This window comes from Belonocnema kinseyi, chromosome 4 (genome assembly GCF_010883055.1).
Source record: "Belonocnema kinseyi isolate 2016_QV_RU_SX_M_011 chromosome 4, B_treatae_v1, whole genome shotgun sequence".
In the NCBI taxonomy this organism is placed as follows: Eukaryota; Metazoa; Arthropoda; class Insecta; order Hymenoptera; family Cynipidae; genus Belonocnema; species Belonocnema kinseyi.
The window spans coordinates 50,472,147-50,489,613 of NC_046660.1; positions in this window are offsets into that span (position 1 = coordinate 50,472,147).

Below are 17,467 nucleotides of genomic sequence, written 5' to 3' on the forward strand. Positions count from 1 at the left end.
TGAAATTAACTGGAACAGTTTGTGACATAACCTTAAAAAAGGTTAACCTAAGAACTAATATAAAGTAATATAGGTTCTTGAGTGTGTCAAATGTCTTAAAAATTTTTTTCTAAAAGTAAGTGAAAAATCTTAATATTGTTTTGCTTTTAAGATAGAAAAGCTATTGCTTTAATTATTAATGTTGGCAGTTTGGAAAGTGAGCGAATTGCAATGTGAAAGATGACGTAGGAGAAAGGAACAAGGAGACAATAACAATTATCGAAGACTGTGTAATCCTTTCTAGAAATCCTGTAAGATTTTTTGAAAATCCTTAAACTATTTCGAATTGCTTTTTTGCATCCCTCCAACTTATTTACAATCATTTAAAATTTTTCGAAGTTTCTCAAAATTGTCGAAAATTAATTAAAATCCCTGAAAATCCTTTAAATTGTATTAAACTCATTAAAATCTTTGAAGTTTTTAATTCCCTTGTAATCTCCTAAAATGCATTAAAATATTTTTTAATAACTTCTCATAACCTTGATCGACATTCTTCAAAACCATGAAAACTTTCTTAAAATATTATTAAATTTCTTTTAAATTCTTAAATCTTTATCAATTATGTTAAAATCCTCTAAAAAGGAACTTTAGTATCCCGTCAAGTCCCTAATAATTCCTTAAAATCACTAGAATTCTTAGAAATACAGTAAGATTTCTTTAAAAACCTTGAGCTCCTCAGAATTTTCTTGAAATTCCTTCAACTTCTTTAAAATAATTTTAAATCTTTTACCGTTAATTAAAATTAATTTAATAATTAAAATTTCTTGAAAATGATTAAATTTTTCTGCATTCTTATAAAATCCCTTCAAATTCTTCGAAATCATTCAAATATCTGAAGATTTTCTAAAATCACTTCAAGTCTCTTTAAGTCCTTCAGAATCTCTTTGATATCTCTTCCAATTCTTTAAAAACCATTAAACTGTATTAAAATTTCAAAACTTTTTAGAGTTTTTCAAAAATTTCATGAAACTACTAAAAATCACTTATTATCGTAAAGTCTTTTGACATAAGTCGCAGGCAATTGAGGCACATTATTCAATATTTAATTAATTATTTAATTATACCTCAATTACGGCACATTCAAATTTTTCGTGATAGATTGCCTAATCGCAAACTTCCTAGGTTGCCAACAATAATAAAAGACAGGACTTTTCTATCTTAAAATTAAAGCTATATCGCGATTTTTGACTTACTTTCGCCTAAATTAATTAATTTTAGACAAAATCCTATATAAACAATACTTCACAGTCCACCAAGTGGTAAATTCTTACAGATTTCAACGTTACCGACTGAGTGTGACCTAATGTTTAAATACTCAATTAATGGCCCCTTTACTGAAGATCATAATCATGATAATAATTTTCTTTTAACTGCGTAAATAAAAAGTGGCCTAATGAGGTGTTAGAGAATACTGGCTACAACACCGTGAAGTGAGTCAAAAATACATTCTTTATATTTTAATTTCCGTTAATACAGAAAAAACTTTAAATAATAAATTTCGTATAATAATTTTTCTTCAATAGGCAGGACATGGAGATGCATTTATTTTTCTGCAGAACAAATTTGAAATCATTTAAAAAAGCTCAAACACAAAAGGGGGTCTTGCAGTATTTAACAAGTGGCTCTGAGTAAGAATTGAAAGAAATTTGTTAAAATGCTTTTCTTCAATAGTTTCTTTTTTGTTACGAGATACTATACAAACATTGTATTGGAAAAACTGAAAGTGAGAAAATACAGTGGCGATTATGTAACTTTTTTGAATTCGTTTCCGCTTCCTCTTCCAGATTCAACAAATTTATTTAAATATTTTAACATCTTTGAAAGCTCCTTTCAACCATTCGAAATCTTTTGAAATCCCTTAAAACTTTTCCTAACTCTTGCAATTTCTTTGTCAGTTATAACAATACGCTTAATTCTTTCAAATCTCCTGGAATACCTATCAATAAAGGAAATATACCAAAAAGATACTTTCTGAAGAAAAAAATATAAAAAAGGAGAAAAAACATCATTTCTTTTCGCGCAAAATTATTTATTATTGACACAGTCTTGAAATTTTAGAGCGGATATAACAATTTCGAACATACGTTTGACATCATAGAACAAAACATACATAAAGTGCAATCTCCAAATTCAAAAGCGGAGATACCCTCTTTTCGCTTCGCAAGTACTTTCGACAATAGAAATGAACCCTATACTTTTTACGAAGGCTCTCTAGATTATCCACCTTGCTCGGAATCTGTGACTTGGTTCATAATGGGTGCTGTTTATTCTATTAGAATAAACAGAATGTTAGACCAAACCAAGAGCTAAACAAGCGTCCAGTTAGGGCGGTGTATAATCAAAACCATAGCGGCTATCAAGCTATTTAGTAACCGGTAACTTTCGGCAACCTGCTGCGCTAGAGAAGAGTTTTCTGCAGTTTTCCTCTCCCTTGGCCAAAAATCCAAGCGAAGGCGAGCGCCTCCACTAAAAATCCGACTGCAGAAGGTATGGGGTAGAATGTATGGATATGGGTATTTCTTTATATGCTAATCTCTAACAATAAACTAAATGTAAGTAAGATAATAAAATAAAGTCCTAAGTACAATCAATAATTTATTTCTTTGAGTTATTTAGAGTATACATCCCCGTTATGGAACTTCCAGGTATTAATAATTTTTAATTTTTAGTTCCTAGCGAACATTTTCAAAATGAAATCTAGATCCAGGTTAATTCACGAGTAAAGTTGGCTGAATGAACCCTGTTCCCGCATAGTGGTTTCTTATAGTGGGTGAAAATTGTATTTGCCCAACTCGCACAAACAAATCTCTGATATATCTTATGAAAGAATCTGAAAGCTTTTCAATTGTTAGGGGTCAATCCGTCTCAAAAATGAGCTTTTCTTTTTTAAATAGATTTAATAATTGCCAAAGTTATCTGTAAATTTGTTAAAATCCTTTGAAATCCTAAAAAATCCATTAAAACAAGAAGAAATGATATGAAATTCCTTGAATATAAATGACACTATAGTACTGTTTTAACTTCTCTTTTAAAAACTGGACAAAGCTAATCAAATCCTGAAAATCTCTTGGTATCCTTTTAATCCTACAAAATTCTTTCAAATGTTTGTTATCTTTTTAAATCTTTTTAAATTGTTTGCAAAACCTTCAAAATTCCTTTGAGACTTTCGTTTATAATCATAAAAATTCATTAAAGTAATTAAAAATCATTCAAAGTACCTTAAAACTAACTTAAAATTATTCATTAAAGTTCTTTAAAAAGAACGCATAGATCCCTGAAGATTTTCGAAATCCCCAGAAATCTTTTAAATCGCTGGAATTTCTTCAAATTTAATACTATTTTATTTATTTGTCAAAGTTATCTCAAAATATCTTAAAATCCTTGGATTCCTTAAAATTCTTTGAAAGCCTTCAATATATTTTGAATGTCTCGAGATTTTTTCGCATTCCTTCAAATCTGTCCACTGAGAATTTTAAAAATCGTTTTAAATATTTACTTTATTTACATCATGGTTGTTACAGTAAATGAAAAAATGGTGATTCCTGCTGTGCAAAAATTTTCAACGGTCATTAAAATTAAAAAATGTAAATCCTTGAGGCTAACATTTTTGTCATTTGTGGTAATAAAAATTTAGTTGCGAATCAAGGCAGTAAAAGGGCAACATTTTTTAATCCTCAACTTTCGCGGTGATTCGTCACTTACTTCGGACTAAACTTGAACAATTTTTGGACAAAAAGAGTTTTTTCAGCTCAATTGAAGAAAGTTAATAAATAATAAATTCACTATTTTTGGAGGTACAAAATTAATTTTTTCTATGCAATTAACTGTAAATAACTACCTTGTAATTTTTTAAGAACATGTTGATAACAGTAAACAATTTATTATTATAAACAACAATTGTTTGATTAATTTTTTAATACTATTTATGCATTATTTGACTATTTTTTAGCATTTAAACTTGTTTTTTTGTGTTTAATCAACTGTTAATAACACATTTTTCAACTTTTTTTTATACTTCGATAATGACCCACTATTTTTATTTTTATTAACAATGTAGTAAATAAATTTTTCTCTTCTAATGCCAAGTTAATAAGGGTTTACAAATGTAAGCTCCATTCTTTTCATGCTGCAATATAATTATAATTGCTTAGCAATAATTTTTTGTAATACGTTAATAAAAATTGACGATTTATTCAAGAAATTTAATTGGTTATGAAGGTTTTATATTTTATAACGTGTAAGGCTACGTTAATTAACTTGTTAATAAAAATTAAAATAGTAAATCGTTATCAAACTAATGAAAACCAAAACAAAATTTGATTGCACAGACAAAAAAACAAGTTGAAATGCTAAAAAATAGCCCACTATTACATTTTTTAATTAGGTTTGGGTAAACAATGATCAAATTTTATTGGTTCATAACAAAAAATCACTGCTACATAACTGCATTTTAATTCCGTGAAGAAAGCTGTATTGTATTTATAAATGCATTAAATGATACAATAATAAATTGTCTCATGTCATCAAAATGTCCTTACAAATTCAGAAGTTAGTTATTTACAGTTAATTGCATAAAAAATCAAGTTTGTACCTCTAGAAAGAGCCGACTAGTGCATTTGTTAATTAATGTAGTAACAAAAAATTATTAATTATTATTCAGTGGCCAAATATTATAGTTATGTTTGACCTCCAAGTAACATGTGATAGATTCCATAGAAAAAACTTTTCTTAGCATTTGCATTGCCATTGGTCATATTTTTTGGATAGTTGCTTAAGTTTTCTAGGTACTTTAATTGAATCGAAGCATTTTTCAAGAAGCGGTACGCTTCAAACGTCATTTTTAAATCGACTATAACATTTCGATGCGAAATTTGATTATCTTTCAATGTAGAAAAGTTAAAATGAGATAATAATTATTTTCTGAAAATTAATTTTTCCACAGACGTGTTTTTGACCCACTGTGGGTCACCCGGCAGAAGTGACAACTTCATATGTTGCAAATTGAAGTGGCTTTTCTTTTAACTCTTTCAACATAAACAGTAGTTTAAATTCTCTTAATAATTAAATAACACCTCAGTAATCACACGCAAAATTGCAAATCAATTTGCGCACGGGTACGAACTACGACCTTCGAGAACAGCGCAGGACACTATACACTGCTACATATAATGAACTCATGCCTACAAACACTGATAATACTGTCAGAGACTCAGTGTGGGTATGAGACGGTTAGACGGGGAGAAAGAGATCGAGAGGTGAGAGGGAGAGAGAGCGTCGTGGGAAGGAGAGAAATAGAAGAAGCGAAGGAGAGATAGAGAGGGAGAGAGGGAGAGAGGGAGAGGTATTGAGAGAGTCAAAAAGTGGGAGAAGCGAAGGAGAGCTAGAAAAGAGGAAGCGTTATCCTGGAAAAGTTACCGTTACCCAGTTTTGTAAATTCACACATATACCATAACGAGTTATAATTTCAAAAAAAACTCTACAGAATGTATGAGCGGCTCCTGATAAATACCATTAGAGAACTTATTTTGTTTAATTTGAAACAGAAAGTACTTTATTAACATTTTGTAATGCGGTTGTATAGATTCGCTAAGTTCAGCACCTTTTCCTAAATGCAACAGTGGTTCATAAGATCCTTCATTTTTCTTCTGACACACAATATATTTGCCAAGAAAGTAGAACACCACATAGAAACTAATGAGAATTTTTCCATCATGAAAAACTGAGTTCTTCTTCCATCCCCAGTTTGAGGGTTTCACATACTAGCAGGGAATACCGTGTTATAAATTGGGCCCTGTAATTGCCGAGGAACATATAAATAACCCTCGCATCTCCGTGAAGCGTGTATCGCACGATAGAGGAAACTCACGTAGAGTAAAAATACCAGAGCACTCAGTTCGTGGAAGTTAGACATCAATTTGGAGTACTGGATTTCTTCCCACGCTTAGATAGGTATACGGTTTCGTGTCTTACTCCTTCTTTCCTCACTCCTTCGCGCGTCACTCCCACCTGTGTCTCTTCATCGTGCGTTTCTGCTCCCCGCGTTTCTGCTTTATGCTTCGCTTCCTCCTATCTCTCACCCTACTACCCCACTCACTCCTGCCTCGCTCACCCCTATTTTCTCTTTAAATCGCTCTTCCTATCTGCATCTCCTTTTTTCTGACCTACAGTCTTTCTTCTTCCCTTTTCTTTTTCTTCTTCCCCATCTTGCCGCAAGCTCACCTTCTTCCCTTAAGAATAAGGTGGTGTAGGTTTTTTTGTAATATACGGGAAACGTTTTCCACGGCGCATCATAAATAGCTGGAGACAGGGTGAAACGTGAAAAGAAAAGGGGCCAACGCGAAAGAACCCAAGCGCATACGCATCGACCACATTTAATGGGAAATTATGGGTAGAGATAACTTGAAAGTTACGTCATATCTCGGGACATTGTACATATTACATGTATACTAGGGTGTCTCAAACGACAAAAAGCTTTTTTTATTTAATCTACCGTGCACTAGAAAACTTCTATTTAGTGAAAAGGTAATTGGAATATATTTGGAGAATTTTTGAAGAACGTTTTATCCATCTCAAGTAAATAGCCGAGGGGCTAGACCCTTAAGGAATGCCATGCCATGATCTCCAGGATTAAATAAGAATTGTAACTTTTCCCTTAAACAGAAAGCAAAAACTAGAACTATCAATAATTTCTACTAAATAAACCATTTTTACCTCAATTATTTCTTTCAAATTACGCTTGGAAGCCTGAATAAAGATTTGTGATTAATGATAGATCTATTGTTATCGATTAGATCAATCATTTTAAAGATAAAATTTCGAGGTTTACGTAGTATATCTCCTTTAAAAAAGGCTTTAGGAACGGGTGCCAAAAAAATATTACATTTTTTTGTTCAACATCTGTTTTTTTTTTTTTTTTGAATCACCAATATAATTAAAAATCCTTTTTCATTCTTGTAAGAGATTTCTTAACTTCTCGAATTCACAAATAAATGTTTAAAATCTCAAAAGCTCACTCATTGATAGACGTTTATCTGAAAATAACATGTTGTGTTGTTTCAGAAAATTATTCTATAAAATAGGGAGAAACTTCAAAGCCTTTCCTACTTCCCCTCTGTTCATTTTTCCTACTTCCCCTTCTTACACTTCTTCACACTTCTCCTACTTCTACATCCATTATTTAGCCTCACTCACCCTGCTTATTCCACTTCAGCTCCTTATATTTCTCCGCACTTCTCCGCCTACCTCATCCCTCATTTTTACACACTTTCTCTACCTTCTCTGCCCACTTTTCCTCTCAATTTTTCTCTGCTTATTTCCTCTCACATCCTTGTCCCTTATTTTTTTCTACTCCTTCTAATTTTCTCTACTTAACCTCCCCTCACCACCCTATCACTCTTCCTACTCTTCATCCTCTCATTTTCTTCACTTTCTCACCCTCATTACCCATAACGTCCTCTACTTCACTTCCCTTGTATCCCAATACTTACTTTCTCTATTTGCCTCCTCTACTTTTTCTTCACTTCTCCTACTTCCATTCCCTGAATTATCTCACTGCCTTTGCTTTCATTACTGCCACTCCCATTATTTCCTGTAACACTTCTTAAACCAGTTGCCCCTACTTCCTCTACTTTCCCATCCTAAATTTTCCCTTGATTTCTATACTTTTAAATCCCTTTACTTCCTCTACTTCCGCTTTGCTCATTTTCTCTTTGTTCATTTTTCATCACTTCCCCTCACAACCCTATCACTCTCCCTACTTCTCAATGCCTTATTCCTCTGAACTTCCCCACACTCATTTCCCATCACTTTCTCTACTTGCCTCCCCTTTATTGTACAACATCCTTGCTTGCCTCCCTTTACTTTGATTACTTCCACTCCCCGTATTTCCTATACTTCCACTTTCTTTAATTCCCTCACTTCACCTTGCTTCTCCTATTACCACTGTTTCCCTACTGGGCTAATATTAACCTACAGAAGTTTTATTTAGAATCTACAAACTACTCTTTTTCACACTAAAATAGAGACTATATGCAAAAAAAATTCATCGCTAAGGGTAATTCTACCTAAATGTACAATTTGACTGGACTAAAATTAAAATTGGGAAAGAAAATGGAAAATGAGCGGAAGGAAGTAGTGAATGGAGCAGGCACGGAAATAGTAGGGGAAGTTAGGGAAAGTAGGGGAGGGATAGGTGGTGACGGATAAAATGAGCGGAGGGATAGCAGGGTGGAAAAATGCAAGAAGCGGAGTAATGAGAGTAGAGGGTAAGCAGTGGAATGTACGTGGACTAGGGGAGGGAAAGTCTGAGAGGGGAAGATTTTAACTACTTAAATAACTTTTCGGTGTGTTTCTGAACCAATCAATTTAGGTTATTACCTTTTTCAGATAAGAAAAAAAAACAATCGAAAATTTTGATATGTTTCTAAAGTTGCTAATATTTAATACATTCTTTTTACACAAAGTTAAATAAAATATTCATTCGAAGAAAAATAGGTAAACTTATTTAGACTTAATTCAAAGAAATGTCAGAATATTAATAAGAAAATCCTGTGGATTGAAAAGAATGATGAGTTTCGTGTCTCTAGTAAACAAAATTTAATTTAAGATCAAAAAGAAGGCTATTTTTATTAAATAATTTTATACAAAATGAACATGAAAACTATTGACAATTAAAAACCATACTTCCATAAGACATATTTTTTGGCTCATTGTAGACGAAAAATAACAATATTTTTTATATTACTAGCAAATCATCATGTTTCGGAATTTTGGAAATTTTTTAGATGATTTTTCAATATTCAAAAATTCTGTGTAAGGTTATTAGTAGTAATTAAAAATACGAACATTTGAAATGACCTATAAGATTTTCATAAAAACTTTTTGATTTTTTTCAAAAAAAGTACTCCAAAAAATGATTGATAAATAAAAATTGTGCAGCAAAAAAATATCTACAAATTTATTATTATTCTCTTTTGAATAGGAGGCTTAGTTTTTGTTTTATCCGCAAAACAGCATTAAAAATAGTAAAATTAAAATTTTGGACAAACGACACATGTTACGACAGAAATGAACAGCCAAAATTTGTTAATATAGAAAATGATTTACAAATTTATTATAAATAATTTTGTGATAAAATGCGTAGTTTTTGTTTTAATCGGGAAAAATAACATTTACAATTAAAAAATGAATTTTTTGGAAAAATGGTGCAAGGTATAAAAACGCATAAATGAAAAAATTCTCCAATAAAAAAAGATCGACAAATTCTTAATCAAGTTTTTTTATAAGAATACATTTAAAATGGTTAAAAACCTTTTCGGAAAAACGACACAAGCTACAATAACATTTTAACTAATAAAATATTTCACCTAAATTATGTCTAACAAATTTTTTCGAATCACAGTACGTTAGAATGCGTATTTTTGGTTCAAATCGTAAAAAATAACATTAAACATTACAAATTAGATTTATGGAAAAAAAGAACGACAAATTGCGTTAAAAATTGCAATAGCAAAGTTCTTATTTTATATGATGCGCACTTTTTGTACTTTTAAAAACAAATTCAAAAAAATAAGTAAGTTTAATACCAATACATATGATGAATTATAACAATATGAATTTATTAAAATGATACCTTTTTTTGATAACTGAGAATAAAAATTAGTGCAAAATACGGAGAAAATTTTTAAGCAATCATGAAAAACAAAATTTTGAAATTATTTTGCAATTTCTGAATAATCAGTACCAGTCCGAGGTGCAGAAATAAATATAATATACATTTGGTATAATAGTGTAGCACCTATCGTAGAAAAGTTCATATTTTAGAAAAAATATAGTGCGAAACACGAGATACATGTTGAGAATTTCTTCGTTAAAGCCCAAGGAGCTTTAACAAAAGAGAATTCACAATCTCTTAACAGTTGTCAATTTTGTGACCATCAATTTTAAAAGTTCTGCACACAAATGTGGGGGAAATACAAAGGCCAAGCGCCTAGAGCACGGTAAATACATTATCGAGCGTGAGGATTAAAAAAATTTTAATCATGATATTTTTAACAGGTGCTTACAAATCATCATTAATTTTTATTCCAATGGTAGGAAATATCCATTAAAAGCAAAATTCACCCTCTTCATGGTCGACGGTTAATTACTTCGCTAGATTTGTCAAGAACGATATTTTCTTTCACTTTTATTATCGCAGAAAATAAAATGCAGAAAAGAAACACTTGATTTTTCTGGATATTGGAAAAAGGTCGGATATCTACCATTGGGCGGACATACGAAACAACGAGTATTGCCCCTTAAGAAAGAATGGCTTCATCATTTTCGGTGTCTCGCCTACGTGTTCAGATTGTACTATGTGTGTTCCAGTCTCAATATCGCCATATGTGCAGTTCTGGTGGAAGCAATTTGCACAGCTTTTCACCAATAACAATTTTGTGTACAACGCGAATCTACGGAAAAATGTCCTTGCTAAGGCAATTTTCCGGGCTCCTTTATGATTTTCGATGTGTATCGTGTAATATGTACATGGTCATAAGAAAAAATTGTAGAGCATGAACATATTTTGTATCATACAAATCGGCACTTTGTGCAGCCATTGAATATTATTTCAGAAAAGATAGGAAATATCAGGAAAAAAGTTTATCCAGAAGTTTTAGAATTAGTTAGAATTTTTTTAATGATACGATTTTCACGAATGATGAATCATTTTAGAAAGACATTTTGTGGTTCTTGAAGGTATATCTATATACTTGAGATCAAATCCTTTCTCCTGGAACCTTTTTGGTGCTCGCTAGGGTGGCTCAAATTAAATAAAAATTCTTTGATTTTTGGAAATACCCCCAAAAAGTTGTGATTTATTACATATTCTACTCGTAAAAGTGAAAATATCATATTACCTGAAATGATGCTCAGAAAATTTTTGTTACCGGAAAAATCATAACATGGCCCTAAAAAAGAAATTGTATAAAAAGTGGAAATAAGTGGAGCAATTACAATGAAACTTCAGGAAAAAAGACGAAGAATATTTGTGAAACTGTCGAATTTTCAACGCAGAAATATGTATTTATATCAAAAAATTTAATTTCTAGCCGAAAACTGGCATTTTTAACCACCAAAGAGGTTACCAACTTTTTTCAACTTTTTCTAACTCTTTTAAATTTTCAGCCACCTCTCGCCAAAAAGTAAATTTCGAAAAAAGGAATTCAACTTTTACACATTTAGTAGAAATTTCCATTTAAATATATTTATTTTCAAAAAAAGGAGTTAGACTTTTAACAAGACAGACTAATTCACAAGTAAAATGTATCTTCAAATGGAATAATTAGGTTTTGAGTTTAAAAACTTAGTTTTTAACTAAAAAGATGAATTCTTAACTAAAATAATATCCCAAAAAGATATATAATTTCTTATGAAAGTGGTTAAACCTTTAATCAAGTAATTTAATTTTTAAACAAAAAAGATGAATTTTGAACAAATAATGAAATTGTAGATATTTCAGAAGAAAATAATTTTAAATTAAAAACCGTGGAACGAAACCAAAAAAAAAGGAATGATAAAAAAACAGTTAAATCCTTTGATCAAGAAATATTTCAGTTGAGTTTTAAATATCAAATATGCAATTTTAAAAGATAAATAAAAGAATTGTTTGAAAAAAAATGTTGGTGACCGCAAAAATAATTCAGCAAGTATAAAACATACAGAGGGGGTTATGCGAGCAAAAACATTTGAAAAATGAATAAATTATTGAAGGAAAAAGGATTTTATGGGAAACAATATTTCTTAATTTTTCTTGCATACGAGTCAAGATAGAAGACAGTTCAATTTTTAGGAAAAAAAAATCCTTAACCAGAAAAATAATTTAACAAGCGTGAAACTTAAAAAGTTTCTTCTGCATTCGAATGTCAATTCAACAAATGAAAAATTTAGCAAAAAAGCCTAGGATTTTAAAAATACCTGAATTAGGTCAAAAATTATAAAGGCCTAGAAAAAAGTATATCGTAGCCTCGCAAGGCAATATTAAAGTCTTTCAAACCTCACCCTTCCATAATTTTCCTTCCCAACTGCCCCTTTCCAAACTTTAACCTTCGCATTCCTTCACTTCCTTAATTTCGTCCTCCACTCATTGTCCCTTTCCTCACCTCCCTAACTTATACGCACTACCCTTATAACCCACTTCACTTCGCCTACTTTACCATGACTCATTTCCACCTTTTTGTCTACCTTATATTTCCCCTATTTACCACCCTACATTACCCTTAACATCCCCTTCTCATATCATCCATGCATCCGCTCCCTTCATTTCCATTCATTTCCTCTACTTTCCCAACCATTATTTCCCATCACTTCTCATATTTCTCCTCCGCTTATTCCTGTTTACATTCCCTGCTTCCCATTTTCTAATTCTCGCTCAATTTCCCTCATTTCCCCCACTTACCCTAACGCTGATTTCCCTAATTTTCCTACCCTCAAATACCCTGATTGCCTCCTCAAACTCCCTCAACTTCCTTTCCCGTCACTTCCTCTACTTCCCCGCCCCTCATTTCGAATCAACTTCTAATACCTCCTCACCCCTGTTTTCCACCACTTCGCCTAATCTCCCCTCATTTTCTCTCACTTAGCCTATTTTCTCCCTTATTCATCCTCACTTCCAGTACTTCCCCTCACTTCAGATACTTCCCCTCATTTTCCACCTTAAATTTAATGAAAATCCTTTCTTAAATTTCAAGTACACATAGCTTTGTGAAAATGATTTTTTTTTCGTAATGTTTTAAATGGAGACGGTTATTTGATACCATGAAGTATGAGGGAAGATATACAAAAGACTGAAAATATTGGGTGTCAGAAAAAGGAGAAGGTGTGAGCGTAGCTCTCACGTTAAAATAAGTAACGCGATGGTTGGCCACGATGTAACTTGGGGTTGCTTCGACTTGTCAGTCAGAAAACACGTTCCGGGGTGTTGTAGAACCAAACCCAACCCTCAAGTATCGCATGCAGAAAAGCATCATTAGTTAACCTGACTCGAGACAACATTCGTTTTTTTTCCTTTTTTTCTTTTTTTCCTCTTTCCTTATTTTTTCTGCCTTCTTCCTTCAGCTACTCAGCCATTTTCAACCCCCCTTTCCAAGCCGCGGTATACCAGTGTCAAGAAATAAAGACCTTAACTCTGCTTACTGTTATTCTTTTCACGGAGCAGTAGATTGGGACTGTATTACTCGGGAGCCTGGATATTGCTTCCGACGTTTTCTCCGCGAACAGTAATTAAGAAATAAAGCTCCGGAGAAGAAATTCTAAACTTAGAGAACTCGGAAATATTAAACTTTCTCGCCAATTTCGTTTACCAGCGAAAGATCATTAAAAATACGTGTTTTCTCTTTGCAGAAAGTCCTCCTTTGGCTTTTGTTAAACTCAGGGGATTTTTATAAGCTCGATTAAACTGCATCAAAGTATTTGCGCTTGGCTGAAACAATTCTAGAAACTGGAGACCATTAAAAATTTTCTTGAGGTAATTTAAATCATTTGGCCTTCTAGAGCTGTTCAGACAATATGGCTATAGGGCAGGGAAACCCTGGCATTCAGGGAAAAGTCAGGGATTTTGAAAAAAAGTTTGTAAAGATTAGGCCACACAACCCCTTTTTTCAATTCAAGAAAAGTAGGGGAAATAAGGCGTGGGATAAAATTGAAATAGGGTAAGTAAGGGGAAGTAAATTGAAATTTAGACAGGGAATTAGGGGAAATTAGAAGTGGATAAATGCAGATTGGGAGAGAGGAAAAGTCAGGGGAAATTAGGAGAGGGGAACCAAGTGAAGTAGAGGGAATGATCCGAGAATTTGAACGATTTTAAGTGATTTTAAAAAATTTGCTCTACAAATCTATTTTTAAAAGTTGGTAAAGGTTTCAAAGAATTTAAAATAATGTATGATATTTTTGGAAATTCTAAGGAAATTTCAAGAGCTTTAAAAGTTTAAAGTAATTTCAAAATATTTTAAAAGATCTGAAATATTTTAAAAGTTTTCGAGGCACTTTCAAGGCACTTAAAATTTGCAAGATATTTTTAAGAATTTTAATTATTTTAAAGGGTGAATACATTTTCATGCGGTTGTAAACTTCAATAAATGCCATCAGATTTCATAAAATTTCATGGGGTTTTATGATATTTTTATAGATTTTAAACAATTTATTCACGAGAATTGAGTGTTTTCTTATGATTTCGGAAATTTTCTAATATTTAAGAGTATTGCTAAAGATGTTAAAGAATTCGTATGATATTATAATATTTTAAAACACTTTAAGGAATTTTCAATTTATTTAATGACAAGAAAGAACAAGTTTTCCGGATCTTGAACCAATTTCCAGCTTTTTAAAAAGATTTCAATTTTTGTCAATATTTTTGCGTGTTTTAAGAGATTACATTGAATTTTTAATTCATTATAACAATTTAAAAGAATCTCAAAATATTTTTAATTTTTTGGGTATTTAAAAAATTTCTTAGTAATTTTAAGGAGCCTTATACATTTTAAAGGGATTTTAAAAGCTTTTGAGGGATTTCCAATTATTTGAAGTACTTTAGGGAATTTCAAATAATCACAAGCAATTTGTAATATTTTATTATATTTAAAATATTTTAAAGTATTTCCAAAAAATTGAACATATTTTAATGGATTTTCAAGGAAACATATGCAACAATTTTTCATGAACTAGAAGAAATTTCATTAGATTTGATAGAATTTCACCTAGCTTTACTGACGAGAACAACAAGTCAGCCCAGGATAAAACATAAAAAAATTAAAAGTTTATTTTAATTAAAAAATATATATTTCTTGAAATTTAATTAGAAGTTAAAAATAAATATGTTCAACCCTAAAGCCAATTAAAATATCTTCTGTAGAGGCTTGATAGTTGGGTCAATTGATAGCGTTATCTTGCAATAAAACACCAAAAATGTCAACTGAGGAGAATTTAAAAGATTTTAAAAGATTTCAACATATTTTTGTCTATTTATTTTAATTAATTTCAACCTAACCTGTATTCTCGTTCATTTATCTTAAATTCTATCGATTTTTTGTTGAATTTTTAGGAATTCTTTGGAAATTTTGTTATTTACTTGAATTCTTCTAAATTCATTCAATTCATTGAGGGGAAAAATTTCTCAATTCATTTTAAAATATTTGAAGTCACCGAGAATTCTAAGGCATTTTGTCCAATTCTTCTCAAGTCAACTAGCTGAATTCAATTTTTTTAATTCTCTTGATTTCTTTAATTTACCGTAAACTTTTATGAATATTATTGCATTAATCTCATTTTCTTTACAGTCCTGTATATTCAATAAAAATTGACTGAAGCTCCAGCATTTTTTAAAATTTTTTTTATTTTGTCCAATACGTTTGAGACATTTGAATTCTTTTTCAATACAAAAGAAAAACCTAATCGCATTATTATTAATATATATTAGCTTGCTTTCCTAAGTAAGTATTTTCTACGAAACTTTTGTCTCCTGTATTTGTTTATTAATAATTTTTCTACTTAAAGTATGGAAAAACTGACATTTTGTACATAGCAATTTTTTACGCTTTAATAACTGATCAGAAAGAATGTATATTGTCTTGAATGATTGTTTACGGACTCATAGAATAAAACTAATTTGTTTAATATTCCATTAATTTGTTAAAAACAAATTCTATGAAAAAATTTACATATAGTCTTATTATCGGTAAAACAATATTTTTTTGCTAAAAGTTCTTCATATTAATGTAGGAATTACATTTAATTAGAAAACTAATTTAAAACCTTATAAGAACTATGGTTATAAACAATTCTTGTGGCAACATACTGAACGACTTTAGGTATTCCTTAAAATAATAAAAATTTAATATTATTCGATGAAATACAACAATTAAATTTTTATAAACAATTTATATAAACAAATTCAAAATGTGGCCCCTTTCATATAGACTTTTTTTTGTACTACAAATGTTTTCAGATAATGGACGAATGACTACTAGTCACAAAAATATTAGAAAAGTCTGAATATTTATAAACCAATAAGAATTTTCATTCCAATTTTGGCAGTTTCATGTAGAAAAAAATCTTATTCCTTAAAATGAAAAATTGAGAAACAGATAACGAAGATATATTATTTTCAAGAATATCTGTACCGATTCTGGCCATCAAAGTAAATTTAATTTTGATAAAACCTTAAGTTTAAATATTTTGTCACAAGAATTGTTAATATATGTGCGGAAAAAAATTTTCTATACGAAAGGGCCACAATTTTAAATTTGTTTATAAAATTTTTAAATTAATACATTTGATCAAATATTTATTATTTTAAGGAATAATTTAAGTCGTTACGGCGATTGAAGAAAATTATAATGTGATAAAATCTAAAATTTTCATCTTTTGCCCTGAGAATTGTTCATCAAAATAGTTATTAGAAACTTTACAATTAGTTTTGTAATTAAATATCATTCTTAAAAGCATATGATGCATGTTTAGCAAACAAAAAATTTTCTTTATCGATAAGAAGATTATTTGCTAATTTGTTCATAAAATTGGTTCATAACAAATAAATGGAATAATTAACACATTATTTGTATTCTATAAGTCCCCAAACTTTCTTTGAAGACAATATGAAGATTACCTAATCACTTACTAGAGCGTAAGAAATTGTTATATACAAAATTTAATTTATTCCATACTTTGGGTGAAAAAATTCTTAATAAACCAATAGAAGAAATTAAAAAAAAAAATAAATTCGTACTAAAATTAAAGGTCTTGGCCATTTTTAAACAACAATGGTTCATTTCCTGTCATTGTAGGTTACAACCTGAGAATATTAAATTAAAAATCTTTAAATTGAAATTAAAAATTTTGTAGTAGGGAAAGTCTGAAAATTTTTCTAATTAAATTTTGCTATCAATCCGTGATCAGATGAATATTTTAATTATTCACGTATTTTGCTACGTTTCACTATATTCAACAGAAATAGAATATCAGATACAACATCGATGTCAGCGAAATTCGACCAAACGTCAAAATCAGGACAATTCTCTCTTGAAATTGAATGATTTAGATACCCTGATATATTAATCTTAATCAAATATTGCCAAGGGAAATAAATCTCGAAAACTTTTCTATTATTTGAATTTATGCTTGAACTCGGTATTATATGCTTCATATTTATTTTATGTTTCAAAACTTCATTGTAGACAAAATGTATACCTTTAAGCGCAGGTATATCCGAGCAGAGGTTAATGGATCGTATATTACTCTATTTCCGTTTTACGTTTTGAATTTACTTCACCGACGAAAGGGACACGCAATCATAACTCGTTTGAAGTCACATAAATTTTGCGCATAATTTATTTTATATGGACAATATTTCATGAAGGGAAAACCACTCTACTCTAGTAAGATTTTGTAATGGTTC